The 17,914-nt window shown below is 38.8% G+C and overlaps 1 long non-coding RNA gene across 1 annotated transcript in view; it reads left to right on the forward strand.

Moving 5' to 3' along the window:
* The window catches only part of LOC104670638, a 46,799-nt gene that overhangs the window by 3,757 nt on the left and 25,128 nt on the right, over positions 1 to 17,914 (forward strand). The gene's annotated exons all lie outside the window — the stretch shown is intronic.

Raw genomic sequence — 17,914 nt, forward strand, 5'->3', positions numbered from 1 at the left:
TTTACATTTATGTTTTGCTTCATTCCTGAAAATCCATTTTTCCTTCTGGTATAATTTCCCTTTATCCTGAAGAATTTTAGCATTCTTTTTAGAGCAAGTCTGCTTGTGACAAATTCCCTTCATTTTCCTTCATTTGAGAATATTTTACTTTTGCCTTCATTTCTGCAAAATATTTTAGCTGATTATACAATTCTTGGTTAATGGTTTTCTCCTCTCCCTGACCCCTCAGTACTTTAAAGAATCATCATTGCATTTCTCAGGAGATAAAGAGCGAACCCTGTACTTTCCTGGAAATTCCACTATGTGAGCTAAGAGATCTAGTATCTGAGAAGTTCACCTTAAAACACTTAACGGTCAATGTTTTTCATTCCAGCCATGCCTTGCCTGAAGTCAGATGTGAATGTTCATTACTATTACACAACCATGTTAAAGTCTAACTGCTCTACTTACACTTAGCATGGGAGGATTCTGGCAAAGCTCCTTTCCATACTTGAGATACAAAACAATTCTGGCCACAGAAAGGAGACAAATGTGCAATGGTTTCAAGTTACCAGGAGTGCACTTACGGAAAAATCAAAGCTTTAAAACTCGTAAAAGACTATTTTGGGCCAGGTCTGGTGGCTCATGCCTGTAATCCCAGCACTTTGGGAGGCTGAGGTGGGTGGATCACTTGAGCCCAGCAGTTTGAGACCAACCTGGGCAACGTGGCGAAACACCGTCTCTACAAAATAATACAAAAAAATTAGCCGGTCCAATGGCATGCACCTGTAGTCCTAGCTACTAGGGTGGCTGTTGCTGAGGTGGGAGCAAATCCCTTGAGCCCAGGAGTTTGAGACTGCAGTGTGCTGTCAGCATGTCATTGCACTCTAGCCTAGGAAACAGAGCAAAACTATGTCTCCAATAAATAAATAAATAAATTTTAAAAACATAAAAAAGACTGTCTTCAGGTCTCATCTGTAGTCATTCAAATAGTTTTCCGCTGATATGTAATTTTTCGTTTTTCTCTAGATTATATCAAGATTTAAACACTTAGGTTTTAAATGGTTTGATTCTGATATGTTGAGGTATTTTATTTATTCTGTTTGTGTGTTTCTAGTTCCTGAATTTGTAAAATGATGTATTTCAGTAATTTTGGGAAGTTTTCAGAAATTACTTTTTCCAAATATTTTTCTGCCCCAGGTTATTTTCTTCTCTTCTGGGAATCCAGTGACAAGAATGTTAGCTGTTTTGATAATGTCCTACATGTCTCTAAGGCTTTGTTCATTTATTTTTCAATCTTTTTTCCTCTCTCTTGTTCCTCATATCTATCTATGCTGGATATTTTCTGTTGCTATATCTTGCAGTTCACTTACTTTTGTCTCTGTCATATCTGTTCTGCTGTTGAGCTCACCCAGAGATTTTTAGAATCTTAGATACTGTATTTTTTAACTCTTCATTTTCTGATTGGCTCTTTTTTCAGTGGTTTCTGTTCCTCTTTTGAGTACCTATACCTTTCTGTTCATTTCAAGTTTGGTCTTTTACCCCAGGGACCATAGTTAGTAGCTACTTTAAAGTCTTCTCTGATAATTCCAACATTTGGATCAACTCAGAATTGGCATCTGTTGATCGTCCTTTCCCTTGAGAATTGGACACATTTTCCTTTTTTTTTTTTTTAATATGTCAAGTCATTTTGGAGTGTATATTGGAAAATTTGAAAATTATGTTGATATGATTCTGTGTTCTGTTATGCTCTGGATAATATTAATTTTTTGTTTGTTTTAGTAGGCAATCCATGTGACTAAGCGTACTCTCACTTTCTGTGGAAAGTGATTCTAATCTCAGATTCGATTTTAATGCCTTTCCTATGCTGCTTTGGTGCTACCCCGTGGATGTGCTTGCTACTCAGGGGTTAGTCTGAGCTATAGTTAGAATTTTATTTTTCATTTTTCTTTCCAACTCTTATTTTGGGTTCAAGGGATACGTGTGCAGGTTTGTTACATGGGTAAATTGCATGTCATGAGGATTTGGTGTTCAGGATAATTTTGTCACCCGGGTAATCTCATAATACTTGACAGGTAGTTTTTCAGTCCTCACGTTCCTCCCACACTCCACCCTCCAATAGGCTTCAGTGTCTATCGTTCCCTTTTTTGTGTCCATGTATACTCAATGTTTAGCTACCACTTATAAGTAAAAACATACAGTATTTGATTTTCTGTTCCTGCATTAACTCGTTTAAGATTACAGCTTCCAGCTCCATCCATGTTGTTGCAAAGACCATGATCTCATTTTTTAATAACTATGTAGTATTCCATGGTGTATGCGTACCACATTTTCTTTATCCAGTCCACTGCTGATGGGCTTCTAGGTTGATTCTGTGTCTTTGCTATTGTGAATAGTGCTGCGATAAACATATGCATACCTGTGTCTTTGTGGTAAAATGATTTATATTTCTTTGGGTGTATACCCAGTAATGAAATTGCTGGGTCAAATGGTAGTTCTATTTTAAGTTCTTTCAGCAATCTCCAGACTGCTTTCCACAGTGGCTGAATTAATTTACATTTCCACCACCAGTGTATAAGTATTCCCTTTCCTCAACAACCTTGCCAGCATCTGTTATTTTTTTGACTTTTTGATAATAGCCATTCTGACTGGTGTGAGACGGTATTTCACTGTGCTTTAGAGTTGCATTTCCCTAATGTTTAGTGATATTGAGCATTTTTTCATAGGCTTGTTGACCATGTGTTTATCTTCTTTTGAGAAGTGTCTATTCACGTCCTTTGCCCATTTTTAATGGGGTTGTTTGTGTTGTGCTTGTTGATTTATTTATGTTGCTTATAGATTCTGAATATTAGACCTTTGTTGGATATGTAGTTTGCAAATATTTTCTCCCATTCTATACGTTGTCTGTTTGCTCTGTTGGTAGTTTCTCTTGCTGTGCAGAAGCTCTTTCATTTCATTAGGTCTCGTTTTTCAGTTTTTGTTTTTGTTGCAGTTGCTTTTGGCATCTTCATCATCAAATCTTTCCCTGAGCCAATGTCCAGAATGGTATTTCCTAGATTTTCTTTTAGGGTATTTATAGTTTTAGGTTCTATATTTAAGTCTTTAATGCATCTTGAGTTGATTTTTGTATATGGTGAAAGTTTCAGGTCTAATTTTAATCTTCTGCATGTGACTAGCCAGTTATCCCAGCAGCATTTATTAAATAGGGAGTCCTTTCCCCATTGCTTGTTTTTGTCAACTTGGTTGAAGATCAGGTGATTATAGATATATGACTTTATTTCTGGGCTCTGTATTCTATTCCATTGGTCTATGTGTCTATTTTTATATCAGTACCGTGCTGTTTTGGTTACTCTTTTTTTTTTTTTTTTTTTTTTTTTTGAGATGGAGTCTCACAATGTTGCCTAGGCTGGAGTGCAATGGCAAGATCTCAGCTTACTGCAACTGTTGCCTCCCAGATTCAAGCAATTCTCCTGCCTCAGCCTCCCGAGTAGCTGGGATTACAAGCATCTGCCACCATGCCCACCTAATTTTTTTTTTGTATTTTTAGTAGAGACGGGGTTTTACTATGTTGTCCAGGCTGGTCTCAAACTCCTGACCTTGTGATCTGCCCATGTTGGCTTCCCAAAGTGCTAGGATTACCGGCGTGAGCCCCCTCACCCTGCCTGGTTACTCTATCTTTATAGTATAGTTTGAAGTCAGATAGTGTGATGCTTCTGGCTTTGTGCTTTTGGATTAGGATTGCTTTGGGTATTTGGTCTCTTTTTTGGTTCCAAATGAATTTTAGAATGTTTTTTCTAATTCTGTAAAAAATGTCATTGGTAGTTTGACAGGATTAGCATTGAATCTGTGAATAGTTGTGGGCAGTTTGACCATTTTAAAAATGTTGATCCTTCCTATTCATGAGCATAGAATGTTTTTTCATTTTTTTGTGTCACCTCTGATTTTTTTCAACAGTATTTTGTAACTCTCACTGTACAGCTCTTTCACCTCACTGGTTATCTGTATTCCTATTCCTTTTTGTTGCTGTTGTGAATAGGCTTTCACTTTTGATTTGTCTCTCAGCTTGTATGTTATTGGTGTATTGAAATGGTACTGATTTTTGTACATTGATTTTGTATCCTAAAACTTTGCTGAAGTTGTTCATTGGATCTAGAAGCCTTTGGGCAGAGACTATGGGGTTTTTTAGGTATAGTGTCACATCATCCATGAAGAGAGATAGTTTGACTTCCTCTCTTCCTGTTTGGATGCCTTTTCTTTCTTTCTCTTGTCTGATTGCTCTGGCTACGACTTCTAGCGATATGTTGAACAGAAATGTGGGAATGGGCATTTTGTCTTATTCCAGTTCTCAAGGAGAATAGTTCCAGCTTTTGCCCATTCAGTATGATGTTGGCTGTGGGTTTGTCATAGATAGCTCCTATTATTTTAGGATATGTATCTTTGGTATCTAGTTTGTTGAGGGTTTTTAATATGAAGGGATTTGAATTTTATCAAAAGCCTTTTCTGCATCTGTTGACATGTTCATGTAGTTTTTGTTTCTGTTTATGAGATGAATCACTTTTATTGATTTGCATATGTTGAACCAACCTCTATCCCAGAAATAAAGCCTACTTGATTGTGGTGGATTAGCTTTTTGATGTGCTGCTAGGTTTGGTTTGTTAGTATTTTATTGTGGATTTTTACATTTTTGGTCATCAGGGATATTGGTCTGATGTTTTCTTTTTTTTGTTGTGTCGCTGCCAAGTTTTGATATCAAAATGATGCTAGCATTATCAAATGAGTAAGGGAGGAGACCTTCCTCCTTAATTATTTGGGATAGTTTCAGTAGGATTGGTACCAGCTCTTCTTTCTGTGTCTGGTAGAATTGGGCTGTGAATTTGTCTGGTCCAGGGCTTTTTCTGGTTAGTAGGTTTTTTATTACTGATTCAATTTTAGAACTCATTATTGGTCTGTTCAAGTATTCACATTCTTTCTGGTTCAATCTTGGGAGGTTGTATGTTTCCAGGAATTTATCCATTTCTACTATGTTTTCCAGTTTGTGAGGTATTCATAATATTCTTGGTCAGTGGTCATGTTCCCTTTGTCCTTTCTGATTGTGTTTATTTGAATCTTCTCTCTGTTTTCTTTATTAGTCTAGCTAGCAGTCTATCAATCTTATTTATTCTTTTAAAAAACCCACTTTTGGTTTTGTTGATCTTTTGCGTGGTTTTTCCTGTCTCTGTTTTATTCAGTTCAGTTCAGCTCTGCTCTTCTTCTGCTACCTTTGGGGTTGGTTTGCTCTTGTTTTTCAGGTTCCTCTAGGTTTGATGTTAGGTTGTTGATTTGAGATCTTTCTGACTTTTTGATGTTGGCATTTAGCACTATCATCTTTCCTTATAACACTGCTTTAGCTGTGTCCAGAGTTTCTAGTATGTTCTATGTTTGTTTTCATTAGTTTCAAAGAATTTCTTGATTTCTGCCTTAATTTCATTGTTTACCCAAATGTCATTGGGGAGCTGATTGTTTAATTTTCACTTAATTGTTTGGTTTTAGTAGATCTTCTTGGTATTGATTTCTTGTTTCTTTGGGTTGTGTTCCAAGGGTGTGGTTGGTAGGATTTTTTTTTTCAGTTTCTTGAGAATTGCTTTATGGCCAAGTATGTGATCAATTTTAGAGTATGTGCCATGTGCAGATGAGAAGAATGTACATTCTATGTTGGGTGGAATGGTCTGTAGATGTCTGTTAGGTTCATTTTGTCAAATGTCAAGTTTAGGTCCCAAATATCTTTGTTAGTTTTTCTGCCTCAACGATCTGTCCAATACTGTCAGTGAGGTGTTAAAAGTTTCCCACAATTATTGTGTAGTTATCTAAGTCTCTTCATAAGTCTCTAAGAACTTATTTTATTAATCTGGGTGCTCCAGTATTGGGTGCATATATATTTAGGATAGTTAAGTCTTCTCATTGAATGGAATACAGAGCTACTGCCAGTAGGAATGTTCAGTTGGGTGTGGGACAGCTGCTCCTGGGGGCCTTGCCTTGTGAAGAGTACGGGGTGGGGACTCACAAGGAAGAGAGACTCAGCTCCTCTCTGTTTGGAAGCTGTGGTATCCTGGAAGTGGTAGTGAAGTGACCAGTCCCTTTGTTCCTTCTCCAGAGCAAGGGCCATAAGGGCAGTGCCACTTCAGCTGCAGTGACAGAATGGCTGTGGGTTGTCTCTGGGATTTCCTCATCAGTGAAATGCAGAGCTGCCACTGACTGAAGTGTTCAAGTCAGGGCAGCAGAGTTGTGCTGGTAGCCCAGGTTGAGAGGCCCTGTCCAGTGAAGAGGAACAGGGACAGGGACCCATGTGGAAAGCATCCTGGCTACTTTTCCGTAAGGCAGCTATGCTGTGCTGAAGCACAATCATCCTTAAGCTCTTCACTTTCTCATGAGCCCGAGGCCAGTAGGAGTGGGGCTGCTCAGTGGCAAAAATGGTGGGCCTGCCTATTACATCTGGGGGCTCTGTCCCAGGGAAATGCAGAACTGCTACCAGCCTGAGAGCTCAGGTGGGGCTGGGGTGGTTATGCAGGGGTCCCAGACCAGTGGGCCTTGTCCAGGAAGGTACAGCAAAGGTGAGGCATGCAGTCCACCCACTCCTCAGCCCTATAGGTTTGGCCCTTATCCTCAGGGCGTGAGAGAGAGCCTGGCCTCCCCCATTCCTGGAGCTATAGCTACTAGTTCCATGAGCCCAGGGGTCCAAGGCCCCTTGGTCTCTGCACGTGCCTGAGTGGTGGCTTTGCCCAGACTCCATGCAACTCTCTGTGTCTGTGCAGAGGCCTTAGGTGGAAGGGGTCAGGAAGGATCTTCTGAGCTCGGGGTTGCAAAGGTCTATGGCAGAAGTGCGGGTACCCAGGGGCTCTCACTCACCTTTCTCCACATTGATAGGGGGTCTCCCTTGGCTCCACACCAATCCTGGGTGAGCAACTATCCTGTCTCATTCCTGTCTGTTCTCCATGGGTTGCATTACTTATTTGATGAATCCTAGAATGTCCTCCTGGATGATAAAGTTGAAGAACTAATGTTTACTTACCACTTTGTCTCCTCTCAATGAGAACAGTGCACACTAGCTGCTTCTAGTCAGCCATCTTTTGTAGTTTAAATTTTAGTTCAGGTTTTAAAACCTTTGCTATGTTTCTGTTGATCTGTGCAACGTTTATGAAACGCAGGGATAAGCCCAAGTCTTGCGTAGGCTCATATACAGATGATCCCCCTTTCCAGCTCTCTCGTCTCTGGAAATTCCCACACATTCTGGCCTTCTGAGGCCCCTTTTCCTGGTTCCTCTGTCCAGAAAGATGGGTTTTTATTGCAGTTTTAGCCACTCATGCTGCTACTCTTCTGCACAGTTGTGTGACTAGGTCCTTTCCTTGGGGAAAGGCCATGAGATAGAAAATCAAAGACCTGGGAGACTTACCTCTTAGAGGTAGTACCTCAACGTTTTTGACTACATTTCATTACCGACTTACTTTTGTGTACTTTTCAGAGTCCCCATGTAGTTGCTTCATTTTATCTAGAGCTTTAGAGGGAGAATTAGGCTATACTGGGCTTGTCCTACCATGCTGGAGGTAGAACTTTGAAACTATGGTTGAATATTTTATTATTTGTTTCTTTATATGAGTCATGGCACAGGAAAGTAAGTTCCATGAGACCAATACTGTTTTCATAGCACTTAAACAGGTGCTAGATTTATAGGAGGACTCAAATTGAATGGGAAACATGTTGATATATATGCTGCTTATTAGAAAAGGAACAGGTCTATATTACAAATGAAAGTGTGGCACCAGACGTCACCTAGTGTCACGTGTTACAGAGACAAACACTAGCAATGAAAAGAATATCTACATCTCTCAACAATTAAGAAGTATATATCATCCCAAAGTATAATTAAATTGAATAATTTTCAATTTATTTGGAGTGAAGCAATAGATTATTTGCAAATAGTATCTTTCTTTTAAACACAGAGTATTATCCACAAGTAAAATTTGTATTAGTTTATTTGAGCTATCTTGTGAACTATGTATTTTTAACTTTAAAAACATTTTTATTGATACATAATATTTGCATATATTTATGGAGCATATATGATATTTTGTTACTTGCATAGACTGTGTAATGATCAAGTAGGGATATTCACGATATCCTGTACCTCAAGTTATGTGTCATTTCTATGTTTTGGAAACATTTCAAGTCCTCTCATCTAGCTATTTTGAAATATACATTGTTGTGAACTATAGTCACCTACTCTGCTATCGAACATTAGAACTTATTTCTTCTATCTAACTGTATGTTTGTACCAATTAACCAATCTCCCTACATCCTCTGCCTCCAACACACACACCCTTCCCAGTCTCTGGTAACCATCATTCTACTCTCTAACTCCATGAGGTTAGTGTTTTAGCTCCCACATATGAGTGAGAACATGCAACATTTGTCTCTGTGCCTGGCTTATTTCACTTAGCATAATGACCTCCAGTTCTATCTATGTTGCTGCACATGACAGGATTTCATTCTTTTTATAGCTGAGTAGTATTTCATTATGTATATATACAACATTTTCTTCATCTATTCATCCATTGGTAGATAGACACTTAGGTTGGGTCCATATTTTTCCTATTGTGACTAATACTACAATAAACATGGGAGTGCAGGTGTCCATTTGACATACCAATTTCTTTTCCTTGGATAAATACCCTGTAGTGGTATTGCTGGATCATATGGTAGTTCTCTTTTTAGTTTTTTGATATATCTCCATACTGCTTTTCATAATGGCTGTACTAATTTACATTCCCACCGATAGTATGAAGAAGAGTTCTGTTTTCTCTGAATCCTTGTCAGCATCTGTTATTTTTTGTCTTTTTAATAATAGCCGTTCTAACTGGGGCAAGATGATATCTCGTGATTTTGGTTTGCATTTTCCTGATGCCTGGTGATACTGAGTACTTTTTATATACTTGTGAGCCATTTGTATGTCTTTTGAGAATTGTCTACTCATGTCCTTTCCCCACTTTTAAATGGGATTTTTTTTTTTTTTTTTTTTTTTTTTTTGCTGTTGAGTTGTTTGAGTTCCTTGTATATTCTGGGTAATAGTTTCTGGTCAGATGAATAATTTGCAAACGTTTTCTCCTATTCAACAGGTTGTTTCTTCACTCTGCTGATTGTTTTCTTTGCTGTGCAGAAGCTTTTTAGTTCAATATAGTCTCATTTTTCTATTGTCATTTTTGTTGCCTGTGCTTTTCAGGTCCTAGCCATAGAATATTTGACTAGACCAGTGTCCTGAAGTGCTTCCTGTGTGTTTTCTTCTAGTAGTGTTATACTTTCAGAGATTTATTTTAAGTCTTTAATCAATTTTGAGTTTATTTTGATATACAATGAAATATATACTTTATTCTGCATATGGTTATTCAATTTTCACAGAACCAGTTATTGAAGAAACTGTCCTTTCTCCCATGTATGTTCTTGGTGACTTTGTCAAAAATCAGTAAGCTGTAAAAAATGTGGATTTATATTTAGGTTTTCTATTCTGTTCTGTTAGTTTATGTGTCTATATTTATTCAAATATTTTTTTCTTTGGGTTACTATATCCTTGTAACAGTTTGAAGCCAGGTAGTATAATGCCTCTAGTTTTGTTCTTTCTGCTTAAGATTGCTATGATTATTTGGGCTCGTTTTTGTTTCCATATAAATTTTAGAATTATTTTTTCTATTTCTGTGAAAAATGACACTGGTATTTTGAGAGAAATTTCACGGGATCTGTAGGTTGCTTTAGGTGTGTGGTCATTTTAACAGTATTAATTTCTCCAATCCACAAGCGTGGGATGTCCTTTCATTTGTTTGTGTCCACTTCAATTTCTATCATCACTGTTTTATAGTTTTCCTTGGAGAGCTTTTTTCCCTCTTTGGTTAAGTTTATTTGTAGGTATTTTACTTTTTGGTAGGTATTATAAATGGGATTTCCTTCTTGATTTCTATTTCAGGTAGTTCATTATTAGTGTAGAGAAATGCTACTGATTTTTATTTGTTGATTTTGTATTCTGCAACTTTACTGAATTTGTTAATCAGATCTGAGAGTTTTTTGGTGGAGACTTTAGGTTTTTCTAAATATAAGATCATGTCATCTGCAAAGAGGGATAGTTTGACTTTCTCTTTTCCAATTTAGATGCTTTTTCTTTTCCCCCTTTCTCTTATCTGATTGCTCTGGCTAGGACTTCTAGCACTATGTTGACTAATACACACTGGTGAAAGTGGGCATCCTTTTCTTGTTCCGTTCCCGTTCTTATAGGAAAGGCATTCAGCTTTTCCCCATGCAGCATGATGTTAGTTGTGGGTTTGTGATATATTGCCTTTATTATGTTGTGGTATGTTCCTTGTATGCCTAGTTTGTTGAGAGTTTTTTTTTAACATGAAGGATGATGAATTTTGTTAAGTGCTTTTTCTGCATCAGTTGACATGATTGCATGGTTTTTGTCCATCATTCTGTTAATGTGATGTATCACAACATATTGATTTGAATATGTTAATTATCCTCACAACCATGGGATATATCACACTTGATCATGATGTATAATCTTTTTGATGTGTTGTTGGATTTGGTTTGCTAGTATCTTGTTGAGGATTTTTGTGTCTGTGATCATTAGGGATATTGCCCTGTAGTTTTTGATGTTGTGGCCTTGTGTGTTTTTGATACCAGGGTAATGCTGGCCTTATAGAATGAGTCAGGGAGTATTCCCTCTTCTTCCACTTTTTTGGAATAGTTTGAAAAGAATTCGTGTTAGTTTTTCATTGAAAGTTTAGTAGAATTTGGCAGACATCTGGTCCTTGGTTTTTGTTTGTTTGACTTTTTGTTACTGATTTAACATCATTACTTATTATTGGCCTGTTCAGGTATTCTATTTCTTCCCGATTCAATCTTGGTAGGTTGTATGCATCTAGGAATTTATCTATTTCTTCTAGGTTTTAATGTGACCTTTTTTATTTCTGGTTTTGTTTGAGTCATTTCACTTTTTTTCTTGGTTAGTCTAGCCAGAAGTTTATTGATTTTGTTTATCTTTTAAAAAATCAATTTTGGGGCTGGGCCCGGTGGCTCACGCCTGGAATCCCAGTACTTTGGGGGGCTGAGGCAGGCGGATTACCTGAGGTCAGGAGTTCGTGACCAGCCTGCCCAACGTGGCAAAACCCTGTCTCTACTAAAAGTACAAAAAATTAGCCGGGCATGGTGGTGGGTGCCTGTAATCCCAGCTACTTGAGAGACTGAGGCAGGAGAATTGCTTGAACCCGGGAGGTGGAGGTTGCAGTGAGCCAAGATCGTGCCACTGCACTCCAGCCTGGGTGACAAGAGTGAAACTCCATCTCAAAAACAAAACACACACACACAAAAACCATATTTGTTTTGTTGATCCTTTGTATTGATCTTTTTAGTCTCTATTTCATTTAGTTCTGCTCTTATATTTGATCTTTATTATTTCTTCTTCAGGTTTGGGGTTTGGTTCTTGCTTTTCTGTTTCTTTGAAGTATATCATTAGGTTGTTTATTCAAGAGCTTTGTGGGTTTGTTTTTTCTGATGTAGATGTTTGTTGCTATAGACTTCTCTCTTAGCATTGCTTGCCATATCACATAGGTTTTGGTATACTGTATTTAAATTTTCATTTGTGTCAAGACATTTTTTATTTCCTCCTTAATTTCTTCCTTGAGCCAATGATCATTCAGGAACGTGTTGTTTAATTTCTACTTGTACAGTTTCTGAAGTCCCTCTGGTCATTGATTTCTAATGTTATACCATTGTGGTCTGAGAAGTTACTTGGTTTAATTTTGATTTTAAAAACTTTGTTGAGTTTTGTTTTCTGGCCTAACATATGGTCTGTCCTAGAGAATGTCCCATGTGCTGATGAGAACAATGTATATTCTGCAACTGCAATTTACAGAATGTAATTCTGTAAATATCTCTTATGTTCATTTGGTCTAAAGTGCAGTAAGTCCAATATTTCTATGTTAAATTTCTATCTAGATGATCTTTCTAATGCTGAGAGTGGGTTGTTGAAGCCTCCAACTATTATTGTATTGGAGCCTCTCTCTCCTGTTAGATTTAATAATATTGTCTTTTTATACCTGGGTGCTCCATTGTTGGGTGCATACATATTTAGAATTGTTATATCTTTTTGCTGAATTGATCCTTTATTATTATATTATGACCATCTTTGTCTCTTTTTACCATTGTTGACTTAACATCTGTTTTGTCTGATGTTAAGTATAGCTATTCCTGATCACTTTTGGTTTCCAATTTGTAGGGAATTTTTTTTTATTCCCTTTACTTTCAGGCTATATGTGTTTTTACAGGTGAAGTGAGCTTATTGTGGCAGCATGTAGTTGGGTAATTTTTTTATCCATTCAGACAGCCTACAAATTTTAAGTGGAAAATTTAATTCACTTACATTCAGGGTTAATATTGTTATGTGAGGACTTATTCCTGTTGATTTATTAATTGATTTCTGGTGGTTTTGTATATCCCTTGTTCCTCTCTTATTGTTTTATCATTGTGCCTTGATGGTTTTCTATAGCGGAAACATTTGAGTCCTTTCTCCCCCTTATTTATACATTTGCTATACCAGTGAGTTTTATACATTTATGTGTTTCATGATGGTAGATACAATTTTTTTACTTTCAGTTGTAGGACCCCTTAACCACTTCCTACAGTATCAGACTAGTGGTGATGCATTCTCTCAGTTTTTGCTTATCTGGGAATCACACAAAAACTTGCTTTCTCCTTCATTTGTGAGGGAAACCTTTGCTGGGTATAGTATCCTTGGCTGGCTTTTTTTTTTTCTTTCTTTCACTACTTTGAATATATCATCTAATTCTCTCATTGCCTGTAAGGTTTCTGCTGAGGAATCCATTGTTAATGTGATGGCTGGGGTCGGGGGAGCTCTCTTATATATGATAGATGCTTTTCTCTTGCTGTTTTTAGAAGTCTCCCTTTGTCTTTGACTTTTGACAATTTGACTATAATGTGCTGGGTGAAGACCTTTTTGACTGTATCAATTTGGTGATCTCTGAGATATCTAAGTCTTTGACTAAACTTGGGAAATTTTAAGCTATGATTTCATGAAATAGTTTTTCTATTCCTTTGATCTTCTATTCATCTTCAGGAATGCCAAAAATTCAAACATTTGATTACTTTATGATGTCTCACATGTCACATAGGTTTTGTTCCTTCTTTTTCTTTTTCTTTTTTTAAATAATTTTTGGTCTGGCTGGATTATTTCAAAAGACCTGTCTTCAGGTTCTGAAATTCTTTGTTCTGCTTGATCTAGTCTACTAGTGAAGCTCTGAAATGTATTTTTAAATTTTATTTATTGAATTATTCAGTTCCAGGATTTCTATATCACTTTTTTATGATATCTATCTCATTCATATCCTGAATCACATTTCTGATTCCTTTGTGTTCTGTGATTTCTTGTCTCTCACTAAGCTTTAAAATGAATATTTTGAACATTTTTCTCAGCATTTCATACATCTCTTTTTTATTGGAATCTGTTGCTGGACAATTACTGTGTTCCTTTTGAGACATCATATTTCCTTGCTTTTTCATGTTTCTGTGTCTTTATGTTGATATCTGCACAGCTGGTATAACAGTTACTTCTTCCAATTTTTGGATTGGATTTCCTAGGGCAAGATTTTTTCTTGAAGATGTATCTGAGCTATTGGTTGGGTTGGACATTTCGGCTTTGAGTCTAGGTGCATGCAGTAGTGTAGTCTCTGTATGATTTCTTTGGCTATAAATAATGTCAGTGTTTTTTGTGACTTCCTCAGTGGCTTAGGCTGTGGTTGTTAGTGGAGGCTGTGGTTAAGTTTACTGGGGACACAGATGCCAGCTGGGGCAGTCCTTGACCCCAATGTGGTAATGGCATGTTCAGCATACCTGTTCTTGAGTCACCAGGTGGTATATGCAGCCACTGATGTTAGTGGACTGGTTCTTGGGACTCCAGACATTTTGGTCAGGTGCCAGTAGTGGCAGTGGTGAGCTGGGTAGGTGGATGCGTCCTTAGTCTTCTGGGCAGCATGTATGGTGTGGACAATGGCCGTAGAGGTGGCAATGCAATCCTCAGGCTCCTAAGTGGCCCGTGCTGGTGTTAGCAGTGGCTACAGTGGGTGCATGGGCCAGCCTACAGGCCCCCAGATGGCATGTGTGGGTGGATGCCAGCTGTGGTGGTAGTAATGGTAGGTAGGATGGGCTCATTCTCAGCCCCCTGAAGGGGTGGATGGAGTGGAATGATCCTCAAGTCCCCAGGTGGCTTGTTCAGGTACTGGGAGTTGGGGGAGGGGAAGTGGCAGGCCAAGTGGCTCTGTCCTCAGGCCCTCTGGTGGTACACATAGTGGGCAGTGTGTTATAATCTTCAGGCCTCCCAAAGCAGTGTTTGTGTAGTAGCAGCAGCAGTGGTAGGTGGTGACAACCTGTCCTCAGGGGCATGGAAATGTGCTGTGGCCCTGCTGCTTGGGAAGGCAGGGTTGCTGTCAGTGGGAACAGCTGCAAGCAGGCAGACTTGCAGGAGAGTGCATGCTTTGGCACCCATGGTGGTGGCAGTGGTGGCAGTGTTCGCAGCAGGACAGCCAGTCCTCAGGGTACTTTCAAGTGCCCTGCTGCTGGAGTGGGGCGGGTTTGCTGTCAGTGGAGAATGCTTTGGCTCTTGGTGGTGGCAATAGAGGCTGCACCAGTGATGGCAAGCATGGAGACCCTGTCCTCAGGGTGCATGCAGGTGTACTGCAGTCTTGCTGCTGCCTGAGTTGCTGTCAGTGGCAATGGCCCCAGGCAGGTGGGTTTCTGGCTCTGGGGAACACATGCTTTGACTCCCTTTGTCCTGGGTACATCCTCCCTCGTGCTACACCACCCATTTCAGGGGTATGCTAGAGTACTGGGAACCCTTCTGCTCCACTAGGTCCAACTGGCGTCATTCTGCTGCAGTCCTCTGGCTGGATGTGGCAGGATGATCTGGGGCTGTTGGTCCCCAGATCAGGATTCAGTCTTGTCAGGGCTGAGTTCCCAAAATGTCACTGTGCTGCAGCTGTTAATGTCTCAGAGGGGTGGTGTTTGGTACTCAGTGTGAGCTCCCTTTCTGGAACAATGCTGTTGTGAGGTCCCTAGGCAGCTCCCTTATGCTGGTCTCAGGGCCCAGGAAGGTTGAGGGGCTCTCCCATGGCTAGAGTTATGAGAGTTTGTGGTGGGAATGTGGACTGCTGGGGATCTCTCACTTGCCCTTTGCCTGCACTGAGAAACGTTTCTGGGTTCCCAGCTGATCCTGGCCTAACTGGCTACTTTGCTTTCCCTCTCCTTCCGTGCCTTAGGTGTTTGCTGTCATTACTCTGTTGAGTCTGAGTGTTCTGTCTTAGATGCTCTATTTGAAGTGTGATTTCTACTTGCTATTTTGTTTTTTCTTTATGGAGGAGGTGAGTGCTGGATGCCTATAGTCAGCCATCTTAAAACCTCTCTCTATATGTTGCAAATATTGTTTCCCAGTTTGTCATTTATCTGTTAATTTTGTTCATGGTATCTTGCGTAGTACAGAATATTTAAATGTTTTTATAGTTAAGTCTACCAGTCTTTTCTCTTTTTAGTTTTCAGGCTTGGTGTCATATAAGGAAAATCCTGGCTGGGCATAGTGGCTCACACCTGTAATCCCAGCACTCTGGGAGGCCGAGGTGGGCAGATCTCTTGAGCTCAGGAGTTCAAGACCAGCCTGGGCAACATGGTGAAACCCTCACTCTACCAGAAATACAAAAAATTAGTCAGGCATGATGCTGCATGCCTGTAGTCCCAGCTATTTGGGAGGCTGAGGTGGGAGGTTAACTTGAGCCAGGGAGACAGAGGTTGCAGTGAGCCGAGATTTTGCCACTGTACACTCCAGCCTGGGCTACGGAGTAAGACCCTGTCTCAAACAACAACAACAACAGAAAATCCACCTTCACTTTATAATGATAAAATACTATTGAATTTTTAAAATCACTTAGTTTAATTTTTACAGTTTATATATATATATATTACATGTTGAGGTATGTATATATAAACTGTAAAAATTAAAGATGTGCAAATTTATATGTCTGCGTGTGTGTGTGAGTATAAAAAACTGGGGTAATGTGATTCCCCCAGTTTTGTTCGTTTTGCTCAGTATAGCTTTGGCTACTCTGGGTCTTTTGTGGTTCCATATATGTTTTAGGATTGTTTTTTCTATGTCTTTGAGGAATGTCATTGGGATTTTGACAGGCATTGCATTGCATCTGTAGATTGCTTTGAGTAGTATGGAAGTGATTCTTCCAACCCATGAATATGGAATATCTTTCCATTTTTTTGGTGTCCCTTTCAATTTCTTTTACCTATGCTTTGTAATTTTCACTGTAGAGGTCTTTCATGTCTTTGGTTAAAGTAACTTCTAGGTATTTAATTTTATTTGTAGCTATTGTAAATGGGATTACTTTATTGACTTCATTTTCAGATTGTTCACTGTTGGCATAAAGAAATGCTGCTGATTTTTTGGCCAGGCATGGTGGCTCACACTTGTAATCCCAGCACTTTGGGAGGCTGAGGTGGGCAGATCACTTGAGCTCAGGAGATTGAGATCAGCCTGGGCAATATGGTGAAACATTGTCTCTACAAAAAATTAGCCAGGTGTGGTGACACGTGTCTGTGGTTCCACCTACTCGGGAGGCTGAGGTGGGAGGATTGTTTGACCCTGGGAGGTGAAGGTTGCACTGAACCGAGATTGCACCACTGCACTGCAGCTTAGGTGACAGAGTGAGATTCCATCTCAAAAAAAAAAAAAAAAAAAAAAAAAGTATATAAAAGAAAGGAAGGAAGGGTACTAATTTTTGTTTATTGATTTTATATTCTGCTACTTTACTGAATTTACCAGTTCTAATAGTTTTTTTGTAGATTCTTTAGGTTTTTCCAATATAAGATCATATCTGTAAACAAGGGTAATTTGACATCTTCCTTTCCAATTTGGATGCTCTTTGTTTCTCTTTTCTGATAGCTCTAGCTAGGACGTCTACTACTATGTAGAATGATAGTGGTAAAAGTGGGCAGCCTTGTTTTGTTTCAGGTCTTAGAGGAAAAGCTTTCCATTTCTCTCCATTCAGTATGATACTAGCTATGGCTCTGTCATATATGGCTTTTATGATGTTGGAGTATGTTCCTTCTGTACCCAGTTTTTTGAGGCTTTTTATCATGAATGGATGTCTATATATATATATATATAATGTATAATATTACATATAATATATATATATTTTTTGAGACAGAGTGTCATCCTGTTGCCCCAGCTAGAGTGCAGTGGCATGATCACAGCCCATTGCAGCCTCAACCTCCTGGGCTCAAGAAATCCTCCTACCTCCGCCTCCTCAGTAGCTGGGACTAGAGGTACATGCCATCATGCCAAGCTAATTTTTAAAGTTTTTATAGAGAGAGTGTCTCTCTATGTTGTCCAGGTTGGTTTCAGGAATGTTGAATTTTATCTAATGCATTTTCAGCATTAATTGAAATGATCATATGGTTTTTGTTCTTCACTCTGTTGATACGACGTAGCACCTTGATTGATTTCCATGTGTTGAACCATACTTGCATCCCTGGGACAAATCCCACTTGGTTATGATGACTGATCATTTTAATATGTTGTTGAATTCAGTTTGCTAGCCTTTTATTGAGAATTTTTGTGTCAATATATATCAGAGTTATTGGCCTGTGGTTTTCTTTTGTTGATGTGTCTTTGTCTGGTTTATTATTAGGGTAATACCGGCCTCATAAAATGAATTTGGAAGTGTTCCATCCTCCTCTAGTTTTTGGAATAGTTTGAGTAGCACTGGCATTGGTTCTTCTTTAAATGTTTTGTAAAACTCATTAGTGAAACCCTTGGGTCCCAGAGTTTTCTTTGGTGGGAGCCTTT

Source organism: Rhinopithecus roxellana, chromosome 1, assembly GCF_007565055.1.
Source record: "Rhinopithecus roxellana isolate Shanxi Qingling chromosome 1, ASM756505v1, whole genome shotgun sequence".
Taxonomy (NCBI): Eukaryota; Metazoa; Chordata; class Mammalia; order Primates; family Cercopithecidae; genus Rhinopithecus; species Rhinopithecus roxellana.